The sequence below is a fragment of the Protopterus annectens genome, chromosome 5.part0 (assembly GCF_019279795.1).
Source record: "Protopterus annectens isolate FY-2018-M chromosome 5.part0, PAN1.0, whole genome shotgun sequence".
NCBI classification, from domain to species: domain Eukaryota; kingdom Metazoa; phylum Chordata; order Ceratodontiformes; family Protopteridae; genus Protopterus; species Protopterus annectens.
The window spans coordinates 1,607,256,820-1,607,272,720 of record NC_056735.1 but is presented as its reverse complement, the minus strand read 5'-3'; positions in this window follow the sequence as shown (position 1 = coordinate 1,607,272,720).

Here is a 15,901-nt window from a genome sequence, read left to right as displayed (position 1 = left end):
CCTTAGCCAGATCAAGGTAGGCTGTATGAACCACCTTGCCTTCATCCACAGCTCTGGTGATTGACTCAAAAAATTTGACCAAGTTGAGCAAGCATGATCTACCCTTCACAAAAATAAACTGTGTGGGATCCAAAGTTTTGAGATTCCCTATATCCTTGTTTATTAGGTCCACGATGATGCATTCCATAGCTTTGTATATCAGATTTGTCAGGCTAATGAGGCCACAGTTCCCAGGGTCTGTAGTCACTCCTTATTTGTGGAGAGGGATGACTATAGCAGTGCACCATTCGGTAGGGACAAAGCCTGAGGTGAGGCTGTGATTGAACAGGGTACACAGGTGAGGTGCCAGTTCACTCTGTAGTTCATGTAGAACACAGTCAGGGATATTGTCAGGTCTCATAGAGGCTGTATTCTTGGCCATGGACAGTGCTGTTTTAACCTGTGCAGCAGTAATACTGGGTGCCTGGTGATCTACTGATATTGTAATTGGTCCTTTGGGGGGGGGGGTTGGCACTGAATCTGTCGGCCAGTATATTGGCAATATCTGTTGGCTCAGTATAGGAGGTACCATTGTGTAGTAGCTCGGAGCAAATCTGGGTATTGCTGTGGAGGTTCTTTACATAACTATAGAAGGCCTTGTGGTTGTCTTTACTATCTGCTGCAATTCTGTTTTCATAGCTAGCTTTAGAGGATTTGATGAGGGATCTCAACTTTTGTTGAGGTCAATAAGGGAGTTTTTCCAGTCTTGGGACTTCACCTTATTTCGCATCAGTTTCCTCCTGTTGTAGAGTTTGTTTATGGCAGGGTACCATCAGATTGGCTTCCTTTTTTTGGAGGAGAGAGTCTTGGTTCTATTGGGTATGGTGAGATCCATGCATCCATGCATTTGTGTACATGTTCATACAATGCACTGGTGTATGATTCGGCAGTCATGACACTATTCTCCATTTGCATGGGTGCCATGAAGTTAGCCATCTCTGTTCTTAGGAGCCCAAAGTTAGCTTTGGAGAAGTTTTTTATGGTGGTTACCTTTGTGGGGGTGGGGGGTGGGCAGGATGTGGATTTCTAATGTGATTAATTTGTGGTAAGATCTAACCAGGGAGGAGCTGACTATTGGTGTAGAGCAATGGTTGCCCATGTTAGTAATGACCAGGTAAAGGATGTTGCTACCTCTAGTGGTGGTAATAATGAGCTGGTCCAGGGCATTGGAATTAATAAATTCCAGGAAACATTGGGCAAGTGCATTGGTACATGAGTAGTTTTCCCAGTTAATGGAGAGGTAGTTAAAGTCATCCAGTATGAGTATGTTAGGTTGGATCCTAATATTCTCCAGGGTGCTTAGGAAGGTGGAGTGAGTGTCTTGGGACATGGTTGGGGACCTATAACAGGCTACAAGCTGAATCCCTGTCTTACCCAATGTTAGCTGCACCTGAAGTATCTCTGATGCACTATGTTGGGCTACCAGTCTGGAGGTGTACACATCCTTTATGAATATGGAAACACCACCACCTTTGAAGCTTCGGTCAAAGTTCTGGGGCCTAAAGGTGTGGAATGAGCTATAGCCGGTAGTGCATGGGTGATTTCTGCTGCTTTGAACCAGGTCTCTGTTACAGCACAAATGTTGATGTTCTCCATTTTAAGGAGTGTTTCGAGTGAGTGCATTTTGAGATTTAGACTTCTAGAATTGAACAGCATGACCCTCAAATTGCTTTTGTTTGGAGCTGTTATGGTAGTAATTTGGTCTTTGGAACACCACCTAAAAAGGCAAAATAAGGGTGGCAAGAGCCTTGGCCAGTATCCTGAAGCCCAGGGGTGACAGATGCAGGCCATCTCTGGCAAAGCATCGAGGTCTGTCAGTCATGTCATCCCAGGCAGACAGATACTGTATCCCCTTAGAATGACACCAGAAACTTAGCCAATTGTTGAAATCAATCATTTTCTGCTTGTACTGTGGTATCTTTCTGGGTGATGGTAGGATGCTGCTCAGGGCTAGGGTCATACCCGCCTGGGCTACATAATCCAAGAGCTCCTCCATGTCTCTTTTCATGTAGTCCAGGGAGGTACATGTCAGGTCATTCACACCCACATGTACAATGACAGAGTCATATTTGCACCTGTTGTTGAGGAACCTGAGTGTGTGCGTTATATGGTGGATCCTGGGACCTGACAGGCAGCTGACTGTTACTTTCTCCATATTTAACCTTGTGAGTGGAACATCAGTGTGCCTCACTATTGAGTCGCCTATGATTAGTGTGCTGAGCATGCTGTTTTGCCTAAGGGGCTTTGGTTGAATGGCACAATGTTTAGGAGAGTTATGTGTCTCGTGATTAGTGTTGTGTTATGGTGGTCGAGTGTGTTTCTGCCTTGGAGGTCTCTGCTGTTTGGGTATAGTTTTATTGAGAGTCTCTGAGAAGGTGGGTGTGTGGTTTGTGTTTTTATTTGAAGGCAATGCTGGTGTGTGTTGTCGACGGCTATGTGTACCATGTGGTGTGGTGCAAGTGTTGACCTTCTCCTCTTGACCAGATATTCCGGTCTTGGGTGGAGAGTGCGTGGCTTACAATTTGGATATACAAGTGCATCTCTTGCAACTCTGAGTGTTGAGAGATAAGAGGAGAGGGTTGTCAGTGTACATGAGGCAGTTGCTACATTACCTCAAGATGCCCAAGTCCACCAGGTTAACAGGAGAAAGCAGAGGGAACTGACCTTTAGACATGCATTAATAGGCAGGCAGGTTGGCATTAATATTAATTACTGGAGCTGTTTCCTTGTAGAACGTTTAGTGCTGGTAAAAATTTTGTGTGCTACAATAATTGCTACAAGAAGTCTAGTATAATAAAGTGTTAGACTAATAAGCTAGTAAATGTGCAGGAGAGGAGAGAACTAGCAGATCTAATGGAAAAATTGAAGAGCAGACTTTGGCACCTCTCAGGAGCTTACACACAGTCCTGGATACAGGAAATCTGTATCTGGTCTAGACTAGTTACAGGAAAGGTGGGAAACAAGTGCAACACAGGCTTTTAAACCAGAAAGTTGAAAGGGATGGAAACACTGCCCAGACGGCCAATAAACTACAAATTCTGGGCCAGAAACCACTCATCTTGTGGTAGATAGGCTACCTAGTGTTTACCACTCCCACTGATAAGCCGGAAGACTTCTCTCTAACACAGAAAGGCTTGGGGGGCTCAGAAGCTTACATACAGTCCTGGATACAGCAAATCTATATCTGACCTAGACTAGTTACAGGAAAGGCGGGACAAGCACAAACGTGGGCATTTAGACCAGAAAGTTGAAGGAGATGGAAAAAACTGCCCAAACGACCAATAAACTACAATTTCTGGGCCAGAAACTGCTCCTTTAGTGGTAGATAGACTACCTAGTGCTTACCATGCCCACTGATAAGCTAGAAGGCTTCTCTCCAACACAGAGAGACTTGGGGGGTCTCAGAAGCTCACAAATAGTCCTGGATACAACAAAACTGTATCTGGACTATACTGGCTACAAGAAAAGCAGGAAACAAGCACAAATGTGGGCTTTTAGATCAGAAAGTTTAAAGAGATGGAAAAACTGCCCAAACAGCCAATAAACTACAATTTCTGGGCCAGAAACCACTCTTGTGGTAGATAGGCTACCTAGTGCTTACCACTCCCACTGATAAGCTAGAAGGCTTCTCTTCAACACAGAAAGGCTTGGGGGGCTCAGAAGCTTACAAACAGTCCTGGATACAGCAAATCTGTAACTGGACTAGACTAGTTACAGAAAGGCAGGAAACAAGCTTAGATTTATTTATTTATTTTTTGTTACAGAAAAGCAGCTAAAACAAGTGCAGTGCAAGCTAGCACACTTGATTGTGTAGCAATATTAAAGCAATTTATTCAAACTGTATTCTGAACTGAATTCAATCGTTGTTTAATTCAACTCTGAACAGTTAAAAAGTGCCAAAAATATACTTATCAGCTGAGAAGCACACTCAGTCAGAACACAAAGTAAAGTGGAAAGGGAGAAAGGAGAAACAGAAGATAATTCAAGGTTAAGGACCTAAGTGGGTTGGCCTACTCAAATATTCTCTCTTTATTAGGTAGAATGAGCTAATAACACTAGAATGGGATAGAGCTGGGATAGAGATGAACAGATGGGACTGGTAGGAGTGTCTGAAATTAAAATATGATCTCACTGTACTCGGTTGAGTGAGCAAATGAGATGGACTCAGGAGGAGTGTTCAAACACAAATTTACAGGAAGGGCAAGTAATTCCAAAGCCACCAAGATTAATACCACAGCAAGAACAGGGAGGGTGGGCAGAAAACTAACTGCAGAAAGACAGAGAGAGCACAATACTCAGTGAAGCAAATAAATACACAGAAAAATAAAATGCAGTACTATCTTATAACACTGCAAGTTTGTACTTATCTCAGCTTGTAATAAAGTTGATCCAGGTATATAACAGCTAACCAAACAGCTCAAATATTCAGCTATTCAGCAGAAATAAATTCAGAGATAAGTGACTAAGACTTATGAGCACAGAGAAACCCTCTAGGCTAAGAGTTCAATACCGAATATCAATGAAATGAAAATAATAACCCCCCACTTAATGCAGAGAGACACAATATTCAGTTAAGCAAATAAATCCACAGAAAAATAAAATACAGTACTATCTTTAACACAATATTTGATGAAACAAATGAATAACAGAAAAATAAAATGCAGTACTATCTTATAACACTGCAAGTTTATACTTATCTCAGCTTGTAATAAAGTTGATGTAGGTATATAACAGCTAACCAAACAGTGTGACACTGCCAGGTACTGTTTATTATACAGGCAGAGATACTGTCTGAGTCCATGGAAGAATTAATCTTAGTCTTGGATAACACTTTTAGTACATGCTACTGTATGATAATAGTGGGTGTAAGGAATTTAGGGATTGATAGAATTTGGACAGAAGTCTGAGATAAAGTTAGCACTAAATTTGCTTGCTAGTTAGTGTATTGGTAATGTCAGTTGAGTCCACATGGGAGGTACAACTTTTAACAAGTTCAGGGCAATGTTGTGTGATGTTCCATAATTTCCTAACATAGTTAAAGAAAGACTTATAATTGCTCCTGGCATCAGATGCTAAACCAAGTACATAGGCAGCTTTAGTAGACCTCTTACTGTTTTTCAAGTTTTTTGTAATATTTTTGATAACATCCTTGATATGAAAGATTTTAGAGCTGATATATAATTTAAGGACTAGTTTATATTTATATCGTAAAGTTTGCACATATTGATGCAGCTACAGAGAGGTTTGTTTTTAAATTTTCCTGTATAATTACTTCAATATGGGACAGTCAACTTTATGCATTTATCTAAATGAGCATAGAGCTCCATGCAGTTACCACGTGTCTGCCTTAGAGCTGATGTTGCCATAAGTGAATTTAGAAATCTCATCACTGAATTGGATGAGGTTAATATGTCTGAACTACTTTAATTCAGTGATGTTGGCTGCAAGGACATTAGAGATTTTGAAGGTGAATGCCACAAGTGTATGTTCCGACTTCACCAATGGAGAGTGATGTCAGGGAATAGTGCATGAAAAGAGTATTCATATGGACCAGACAGAGGACATTAAATCCTCTTCTGGGAGTGGTAGCTATCAGCTACAGGGAGTTTTTTTTTTATTATTAAGTCCAAGAACTTCTGGGAATAATATCATGAAAGCCTTATTAGTCCAGTATATATATATATATATATATATATATATATATATATATATATATATATATATATATATATACTAATCTATTTCTCAAAAACAGATGAAGCAGCTGCTACATCACTTGGACCAAAAGCACAATTTCAGCCAAATCATTAAATCACCCCTTTTTAAAATTAACCACAACCATAATAGCTAAAAGCCTTAGTCATATCTACATTCTATCAATAACCTTTGGTAGAGTAACTCAGCATTTCACACATGCTTTATCATCCTCTTACTGCAAGTTTCATCCCCAAAGCCCACAGAATTTCTGACTCATCTCCATCTTGTGCCACCTTATGAAATAAATATCTTTTAAAAAGTACTATAGACATAGATGAGAGGTTCATAGGTTAGTACTAGGCTAACTGCCCTTGGGGGCCATTTTAAGCCTAGTCAATTACCCCATGAGAGAATCAGACCCTACACCTTGTGTCTCGAAGGTGAATACCTTAACCATTATGCCAATCTCTGACCCTAGAACACATCTAGACAATAGAACACATTTTTACATATGGACTACTTGTCAGTTCCATTGGCATACAATGATAAAGCCCTGATTATGACCCAGAAGATCTGAGTTCAATTAGCAGTTTACATGTATGATGAAGCTGCTAGGTGAAGGGAGGAGTGATATGGCTTAGCTTTTGGGGGAGGGGTGAAGTATATTCCTGTGGAGCTCAGTCCTATGATAGAGTCAACTCACACAACACTGAAGACTTTGAGGGGCAAGGTAGTCCTGGGGAGTAAAGTCACTTTTGGAAATGAGTGACATGCCTATACTGATACCCATATAAATTAATAGATACATAGGTATTTCAAGGCCACAGAATTTAGTGACCTTTCTTGCTTTGCTAGTACCCTCCCGGAGGCAGTCCTTCCTCTCTCCAAGAGGGCCATACCGGTCAGTCCTGGAGTAAGTGCATGGGTATCCATCCATCCAGTTATCTGGTTTATGTTTAAAGGAAGATAGTGAGACACACTAATTAAAATGCAAGGGAAGTTGATTCCAGATGTTTGAGAGGTGATGGGTTATAAATCTGTCCTTCTAACATGTTTTATGCATCTGCTGGTGACGATTTAAGTGTGTGGTTCTAATACTGGCAGAAATATTGGACTTGCAGAGAAACAAGATGTACAAGACATTCAGGTCTCTAAAGAGAGGCAGTGTTCTCCCCTCAAACATCTATAAGACACTGAGTAAAAGGTTAGAGTTCCCTGCCTTTCTAGGTAGTGCAAGAACTTTAGGTTTGTGATCTTTTTTTTTCTGTTAGGGTCCTTTTTGGTCTTTCTAATTGTTTGATATGTTTAGACAGATACATCCCAAAGAGGCCCTACATTAGTTAATTGGTCTGATCAATGCTAAGTATAAGGGAGTGCTTACCTCTTTAAATCCTGATGATATTCTTTTGTCAAATAGCTGGGCTAAACAAAAGGATTTCCTGGCAACCATTATTACACGAGGGTCAAAAGATAGGGAGCTATCAACCCAAGTACCTAACAACATTTTTGTTTTGTAAAGATGTGTTATCAAGGCAGTATGATGAGAGGAGGGGTTCTCTACCATAAATGGTGACACTAATGCTTTTTAACATTTAGTTTGAGCCCATTTTAGAACATTGCACACCAAAGCATTGGAAGGCTAATGAGTACAGACCATGGCGTCAGGGACTTAAAATAGAAAATGTCTATCATGATGGTATAAATCTTCTCTGCTTGTTTCTTGTGCTTGAAGGAACAAATAACAACAAGTATGGCTCCTGCCTCCCATGGAATGAATGGATCTACTGAGCAAGTGGACTGGGAGGCTAGACAGGCAAGATGGCGGGGGGGGGGGATAAATAAATAAATATGGGTTACTTATAGTTTCTGAACATGGCTTCCAATCTGGCCACAACAACCTTATTACAATATACACTTTTACAGAGAAAATCTACTCAGGAATCAATAAGGGAAATCTAACAGGTACTAGCTTCATAGATCTTAGGCAAGTAACTGAAACAGTCAGCTGCAATTTATTTATACACAAACTCTAACAGTGCACCTTTGGCACTAATGTCCCAAAATGGATAGAAAACTACCTCAGGCAAAAAGATTGAACATCCTTAATGGAACTTCAATCTATGAAAATGGTATCTTCACAGCTAGTGTTACTCAAGAAGTGGTGTTATGTCTTCGCATGTTTTCATTATGACATTTCTGAAATAATTCTCTCCAGTGTAATTATCCTTTATGCATACAGCATAATCCCATAGAGAACTGGTACCATCCCATTGTTTATTCAATCACAGATTTAAGCAATCTTCTGTATTATATACATTGGTTATAGAAAACAAGTAAATGCTAAACATAAATAAAACTCATTTCTGCTGTCTGGATCTCATTAGAAGCTTAATGATAATGTTCGCCTAATTCTAACAAACTATTACTATACTGACATAAACCAAAAAAAAAACACACCACTATTACCAGATTGTTTTTGGATTTTATACTGAAATGAAACAATTATAAACTGAGACATGTTTAGGAATTCTATTAGACACCTCACTCAATTTAAATATTCATACTGAACTGATTACTGACAAAGTTTTAAGGCAGCTCAAAATCTGATATTTTATTTACAACCATCTAACAATGGAAGATAGACACACACTAGCTAAGGATGTCCTTTTCTGCACCACTAACACAGCAATGCTGCAGACAACCATTTATAAAATATGAGGTTCGTTACCCATTCCAGTGGGACAAAAGTTACTGCATAAAACTTAAGAAAAACAAACAGATTAATAGGTTCATATATTAATACTAAGCTTATAGGATCATAGGATCAAAGGAGATTACTAGGCTATCAACCCAGTGGTCATTTCAAGCCTAACCATTTCATCCCAATGTAATGCCACAGATATGTTAGTTAATACCCAAGACTGCATTTAGTAATGCCTGCCCATGCCCAGGAGGGTTGGAGGCCCTATTCCCAGTAAGGATTTACGGTGCCCCATCCACTCTTCCAGGTTCATTTTCAACAGTGTCATAGAGGTGCTCTGTTTCACATTAATAGGTAGCCTATTCCAAAGATGTGGCAGCCACAGGGAGATAGATCTGTCCCTCCAGCATGTCCTACTTAAGTTGCAGGCCATATTTAGGTCCCTGGAATGAGTGGCCCAAGTCCTGTTTGATTTATGGATATGCAGCAAGTTCATTAGGTTTGGGTCTGAGATTGCTCTATAAGCCAGACATAAGTCTCACCTAAGAAGTCTATATGATACAGAGTAAAGTGACAGGGAGTTAAGTTGAACTGTGTATGGCATATGCTGGAATCCCTTGATCTTCTTTGTTAGAAACTTCTGTGGTCTCTCCAATTGCTGCAAGTGCTTTGTATGGTACATGCCAAATGGGGCATTATACTCAATTATGGGCTGGATAAGTGACGAGTATAGAGGGGGTTATAACATCTTTTGCTCTTGAGGCGATGCCTTTACTAATCAAGCGTGCTATGTGGAAAGCCTTCCTTACTACAGTAGACACATGGTGGTGGAAGTCAAGGTCACGTTCAACTTGTGAACCCAAGTCTCTTAACACTTTGTGGGTACTTAAGGTATTGCTGTTGATTTGATAGTGTGAGGGGACATTGTTTGTACCAAAGAGAATAATGATGCAGTTCATTGTATTCAGTTTGAGACCATGACTAAGACACCAATCGTTGGTCTGTGTAAGACCTTCCTGGAGTACACTGACATCAATTGGGGATTTAATAAGTGTACACAGTTTACAGTCATCTGTAAACTTAGTCAGCGACAACCCCTCAGTTTTGACCTGAACTTCTGAGAAGTATATACCGAACAGCAGAGGGCCAGCAGTGACCCTGTGGCACCCCACTGGTAACAGGTCTGATGGTTGATGTGGAGTCACCCACTTTGATAGTGTGTGTCCAGTTTGTGAACCAGTTAGCAGCCCATCTTACTACGAAGGGGTTTATTTATGTATGTATGTATATATTTATTTATTTTACCTTTGTTTATCAGGGAGGTCTGACTGGACAGAGCTGTCCATTTTTATCGGAGGCCTGAGGAGAAAAACTTGAGAAACAATTACTAACATACTATACATAAGATATTTACATGATCATTGTGGTTCACACATACAGTTATAAAACATAGCAGATAACATATGATTGCATAAGATATTTGCATAAGCATAGTGGTTTAGACATGCAATTAAAAGTATAGCAGATAATAACGTGATTGTTGTTCATACAGTATGTTTAGCAGAGATAATTTTGAACATGTAATAAAGATAAGAGAAGAAAGATAAAAATAAAAATACTAGCCAGTTTGTCAAAGGAGGAGAATATAGACAAGTTCATATGAGGTTCATTGACATTTTAAGGGAAAGCTTTTTAACTTAGTCTAGGGGAGAGTTATTGGGTATAGATGGGACAGTACAGAGTAGGCTGCAGTGAGTTGGTAAGTAATGTGTGATAATTAATATAGTGCACCTGTGGGAGCTTTAAAGAAGAGGTTAGATAGTAGGTAGGGGAAAGGTGTTAAAATATGTCAGCCAGGTGCTAGGCAGTTGCAAGTGCAGGAATTGTTTAGGTGAGAAATAAGCTGTTTTTTTGAAGTTGGTTTTGTTAGGTTGTACCCTGATTTGTAGTGGTAAGGAGTTCCAAGTCTTAGCAATGTTGGTAGAATACAGGGAGTCAACAGATCTGTAATGGCTTTTGGAGATTGTGATTAGTGCCTTGTTAGTGGATCTAAGTTCTTGATTATTGGAGTAGAGGGTGCTCAGGTCTTGTTTACATTCAGTTTGCTAAGTTTATCAGTAATGCCTGAGTGTCGGATTGTGATGAAATCCTTTACCAAGTCGAGGCATGCTGTGTGCACAGATTTGCCCTCATCAATGGCCCTAGTTACATTTTTGAAATAATCCACAAGATTTAACAGGCAGGATCTGCCCTTAATGAAGCCAAATTAGGTAGAGTCCAGGGTTTGGAGGTCATCTATGTCTTTATTTATGATGTCCATAATGATACATTCCATGGCCTTACAGATAAGGTTGGTCAAACTTACTGGTCTGTAATTCCCCAGGTCTGTTGCTACACCACCTTTGTGGAGGGGAATAACTGTTGCTGTTCTCCATTCCACATGAACAAAGCCTGTAGTTAGACTATAATTGAAAAGGTTACTTAATGGTGATGCTAGTTAATGTTTTAGCCTGTTTAGAAGACAGCCTGGGATGCTGTCTGGTTCCACAGAGGCTGTGTTTTTTGCCTTGGACTAGGCTTTGATGACCTTTTCTTCAAAAATGTAGTTTGGGGGGGAGTTTGAAGCAAGGTTTGTGATAGAGTTGAAGTGGATAGGGGGATATAATTTTCACCAAACCTATCTGCTAGCAGGTTTGCTATCTCTGTGGGGTCAGTGAGTGTGATACCACTGGTCACTAGTTCTGCACATGCATGGGTCCTATCTTTTAGAATACATACGTAGCTGTAGAAGGCCTTATGGTTATCCTTGGCTGTGCTAGCTAAGTTTTTTCTCAAAGAGGCCCTTAGAGGATTTGACAAGTTGTCTTATTTGCCTGTTGAGACTAAGCAGGGTGATTTTCCATCACTGGGGTTTTGATTTTTTTTTCATGGACATCAACCTTTTGCATTTATTGTAAAGTTTGTTGATGCTGGATGTCCACCATGGTGGCTTGTTTTTACCTGAAGCTCTGGCTTTGATTCTTTCTGCTACAGCCATCTCTACACTTATGCAAGTGATTGTACAGGTCTTTAGTGTAAGCTTTGGTGTAGTTATCACTTCCAGTTGGGGGTGGGGCTTGGAATGCATTTATACCTTCACCTAGGTATGTCTGGAGGGTCATTGAGAAGATTAGCTGCATTACCCTTGTAGTGGCAAGAGTAAACTAGTTTCCACTGGAAAGAAGATTCTTAACACTAAACGAGACTTGCATTTGTGGTTAGCCTTCTAATGTTCAATGTTGGGTTTAAAGATAGGGAGGTGCTTTGCTTGATGTGCGGGGAGATTCTAACTAGAGATGGGGAAGGCACTGGGAAGAAAGCTATCACGTTGGTGGATATTGTTGATCTTACAATGGAAGTTTAGGTCTTTTGATAAGGATCCTGTGATCCTGGAGGTGGCTTGGGGGGGAGGGGCACATCGCTAATTAACATATGCCCTTCTGTGGACTGCCTCATTAGATTCAACATGGTCATAGAGCCATATAATCCCAAAACATTAACATGACAGGTAAACAAAAGTGTACACATTGCAGTACCAACACGAGACTGAGGTGTCTGTCTGTGATGCCCAGCTGAATAATGGTGTCAAAGGCATAGACAAGGTCAGTGTAGGCAGTGTGAACTGTCTTAACATTATATAAAGCTTCTATTACCTTGCCAAAGAAATCAACAAGGTTGAGCAAACATGATATCCCTTTAACAAGTTCAAATAAATTAGAATCAAAGGTTTTGGATGTTGCCTGCATCACTGTTAATTAGGTCAGCAATAATGCTAGTAAGACTAATAGGACTATAGTTACCAGGGTCAGTTGTGCAACTACCCTTGCGGAGTGGTACAGTTGTGATAGTTATCCAAAAGTTGGATATATAGCTTGAGGAGAAACTAAGGTAAAGATATTTCGAAGGGATGGCCTATATGGTGCTTGATACAACATGCAAGCAGACATCCCAGAACATTGTCATGGTCCATGGAACTAATGTTTTTAGTTTGAAACAGTGATGATGTGACTTGGTCTAGGGTGATTTAAGATGGGATAGTAAGGGACGATATTGTTAGTGACCAATGGTCTGTGTGGTAATTTTGTAGCTGGATCTACATTTGTTATCCAAACTATTAGCCATGTTTTCTATGTCAGAGTGGGATTCATAATTAGAAACAAGTTTGGTATGACTGGAAATTTCCTCTGAGTTTATTAATGTAGCTGAAGATGGCCTTGCGGTTATCCTTGATATTGGAGGTTTTAACTTCCCCAACGTTGATTTTTATGAAGAGTCATAAGTTTTTTTACTTTTCTGTGGAGACAGATTACATGAAAGTACTGCCATACTGTCTGGATTTAGAATTGATCACATTTCCCATGGTAGAGAGAAATAGCCTCTTAAATACTTTTATTTATGGGGGTGCAAAAAAGAGTATCCAGAAGCAAGAGTGTTATAATGAATGAGATTGTTTGGGGTGCTACTTGTGGATGTCTGGAATATCATCAAGTAGCAATAATATGGCTTAGAATAATCTTGAAATGTGTTAAGTTTTCATTAGTGATGAGCCTTATATTAAAGGTGTACATTACAGCTAGGTAATCTGATTTAACCAGGGATGTGGTCACATGTGGAGAGGTACAGGAGGAGAGAAGTTGGTAAGGAAAATTTCAAGTAGACTTACACTACTAATGAGGATGGGCAAAATGTGTACCATGGAGTTTATATTTACAAAATTAAGGTAACTCTGTATTTACTTGTCATTGCATAGGTTATTCAGTTGACTGAGAGGTAAAGTCACTCATAATAAGGGTATATAGGACATCCTTAAATCCTAAATTGGTATTGTGCAAAACTGATGCAAGGCAATAGGGTTCCTGATAAATATGGATACTCCCATGAAGTTATAGGTTCATAGGTTCATAGGAGGTTACTAGGCTAGCCATAGAGCCTTTATAAGCCTAGCCATGTTAATCTGGGGTTGCCTTGATTATCCTTGGTTAGATGGGCATAATTTACAGGTCACTACCGACTACCCCTGTCCATGAGGGACATGGGTGCCACCCCCAGGTTGAATTTGCCGTCAATGGTTCTGAATACATTTTATGTGCAATACTCTGGTAAGGAGGGAGTGCTACCATTGTTCTGAAACCAAGCCTCACTAACTATACAAATATGAATTCCTTCAATGTGAGATAATCCTGAAGCTCAAAAATCTTCTTTTTTTAAGATACTAGCATTAAGAAAAGCAACCCTGATATTGTTTAAATTGAAATTTGTTGGGTGGGGATTTGGTGACTAGAACATTATCTAAAAATATAGTATGGGATAGCAAATTTTCTAGCCAGTATGTGAAAGCCATATCATGATAGGTGCAGGGTGTCCATAAAAAAGAAAAGAAAACACAAGGGTTTGTTGGGATGTCCATCTGTTTCCAGGCAGACACACTCTGGATTCCACTAAAATACCAGTTATCAAAGCAATCACTGCAACCAATTGTTTGTTTGTTTTTTAATTTAGGCCTCTTTCTTAGTAAGAGAAGAATGTTGATCAACACTAGTGCTGGATTTTCCTCAGAGACAAAGTGGTAATTTCAGTTGTGACATGCTGCAGTTTCCTTAGGGTATAGCAACTAAGGTCATCTACCACTACAAGAACCATAACAACAGTGGCAGAAAAGGTCCTGAAGACCTCCATAATGTTCCTGATTCTAAATAACAAAGAGACAATCAGCTGTAAGCATCTGCTTCTCCAGTCTGGTGAGTGCAGTATCATTGTGTCTAAAAGTGTCATCACCTATTTCAGACTTTACAATTAAAAGCAGGCTTATATGACCTTATATGCTCAGACTTGCAATCTTTATTTCCTGTATAGGTATGTGTAGGTGCATGTATAGATGTAGTTATTTCTGTAGTTATAGATGCTCATACCCCAAGATCTACATTTTTCTAAGGGGACGCCTAGGAGGTTTAAGCAGGGATTTTGGCACCTTCGGTATATGGATATGTAATGCTATGCTGCTGTTTACCAACATTGTTAAACATAGAGAATTTTGCCCCAAAGTCTTAGTAGGCAATTGCAACTCACATAGACTGAGTTAGAAACATCTAGGATTACAGGGTTGACAGTAATTAAAGACTGTTCCTACACTATCCCAACATTCCTAATGCTAACAGACTTGTCAGGTAAGAGATAAGATCACCTCATGACACCATAATAGGTATTACATTGATTGTATTATTCTGGGTCCTAATATGATTAACTCAGTGTGTTTTATTAAAGAACTAATGTTAAGATGTACTGCAGTACAAGGGTACTCATAAATGTTACTGAAGATGTGTTAGAGTTTTGTTATTAAGATAACATGGTAACAGAGAATGGCATAGTGACAGTACAGTAAGAAAATCAGTAAACAAGGAACAAGCTGATAATGCACTAAGGACTAGTATTGATACTAGTTAACATAGTTGAGACAAGCAATTAAAAGTGTGCAAAGGTTATCAACAATATAATAAAAAATGCAGTTAGACAAACAGTAAAAACAGTCCTACATAAGATTTAGATAGTCTAAAAAACAGTAGCAATAGTCTACAAGTAGAAAAATAAAAAACGGCATTCTAAGAACACATACACACACACCCATACACACACACAAAACAAAAAAAACATGGAAACACCACAGGAATATTAGATTAAAAAACAAACAAAAAAAAACGGCAAGAGAAACAGACGTTGTTCACGGTTGTGTAAGAAGACTCAGATATGGAGAATATAAAAATTACCTGGTTAGGTGCACATGGCAACATAATTAGTACACTGATGGCAGTTCGGCTCTAGTCACTGCAGGAAGGCTGCAGTTTGCACTGGATTCAGCAACAGGTCAAGGGTAATCCTCAATCAGATGATGAATCAGAGATGTTATAAATATAGTACAGAGCAGCTTCCTACTACCATAATCCTATCCTTGCCATGTAGGTATATTTCTTACTGAAGGACAAGGACACTTTCTTGGTATTGGGGATGAAATACTTGCTAATCAGGTATGGAGAAGAATGGCATTTGTACAGCAAAAGGCAGGGGCTTCTGGTTATTTGATGAACTGTTCTTTGGAGTATTACATGGTTTGCAACTCAGCCAGAAATAGAAATAAGTTTTAGCCAGCTCAGTGGACTGGAGGGATAAAGCCCTGAGTACAGCACAGGAGAGTAGGGTTCATATAGTATTCTGGAGTCTGTAGAAACTGTTCAGGGAGAGATGGGAATGAGCAGATATCACTGGCTTACCCATCTAGGGAGAGGCAGGTATTATTGGATCACCACTTGGATGACACCTAGTGAGAACCCTGGATGTTACATCCATGAAGCATGTCATGGGTCTAGGAAGCACACTCTGCCATTGTGAAAAAGCACACAAAGATCTGGCATATGAAAGCACACTCCAGGCAGC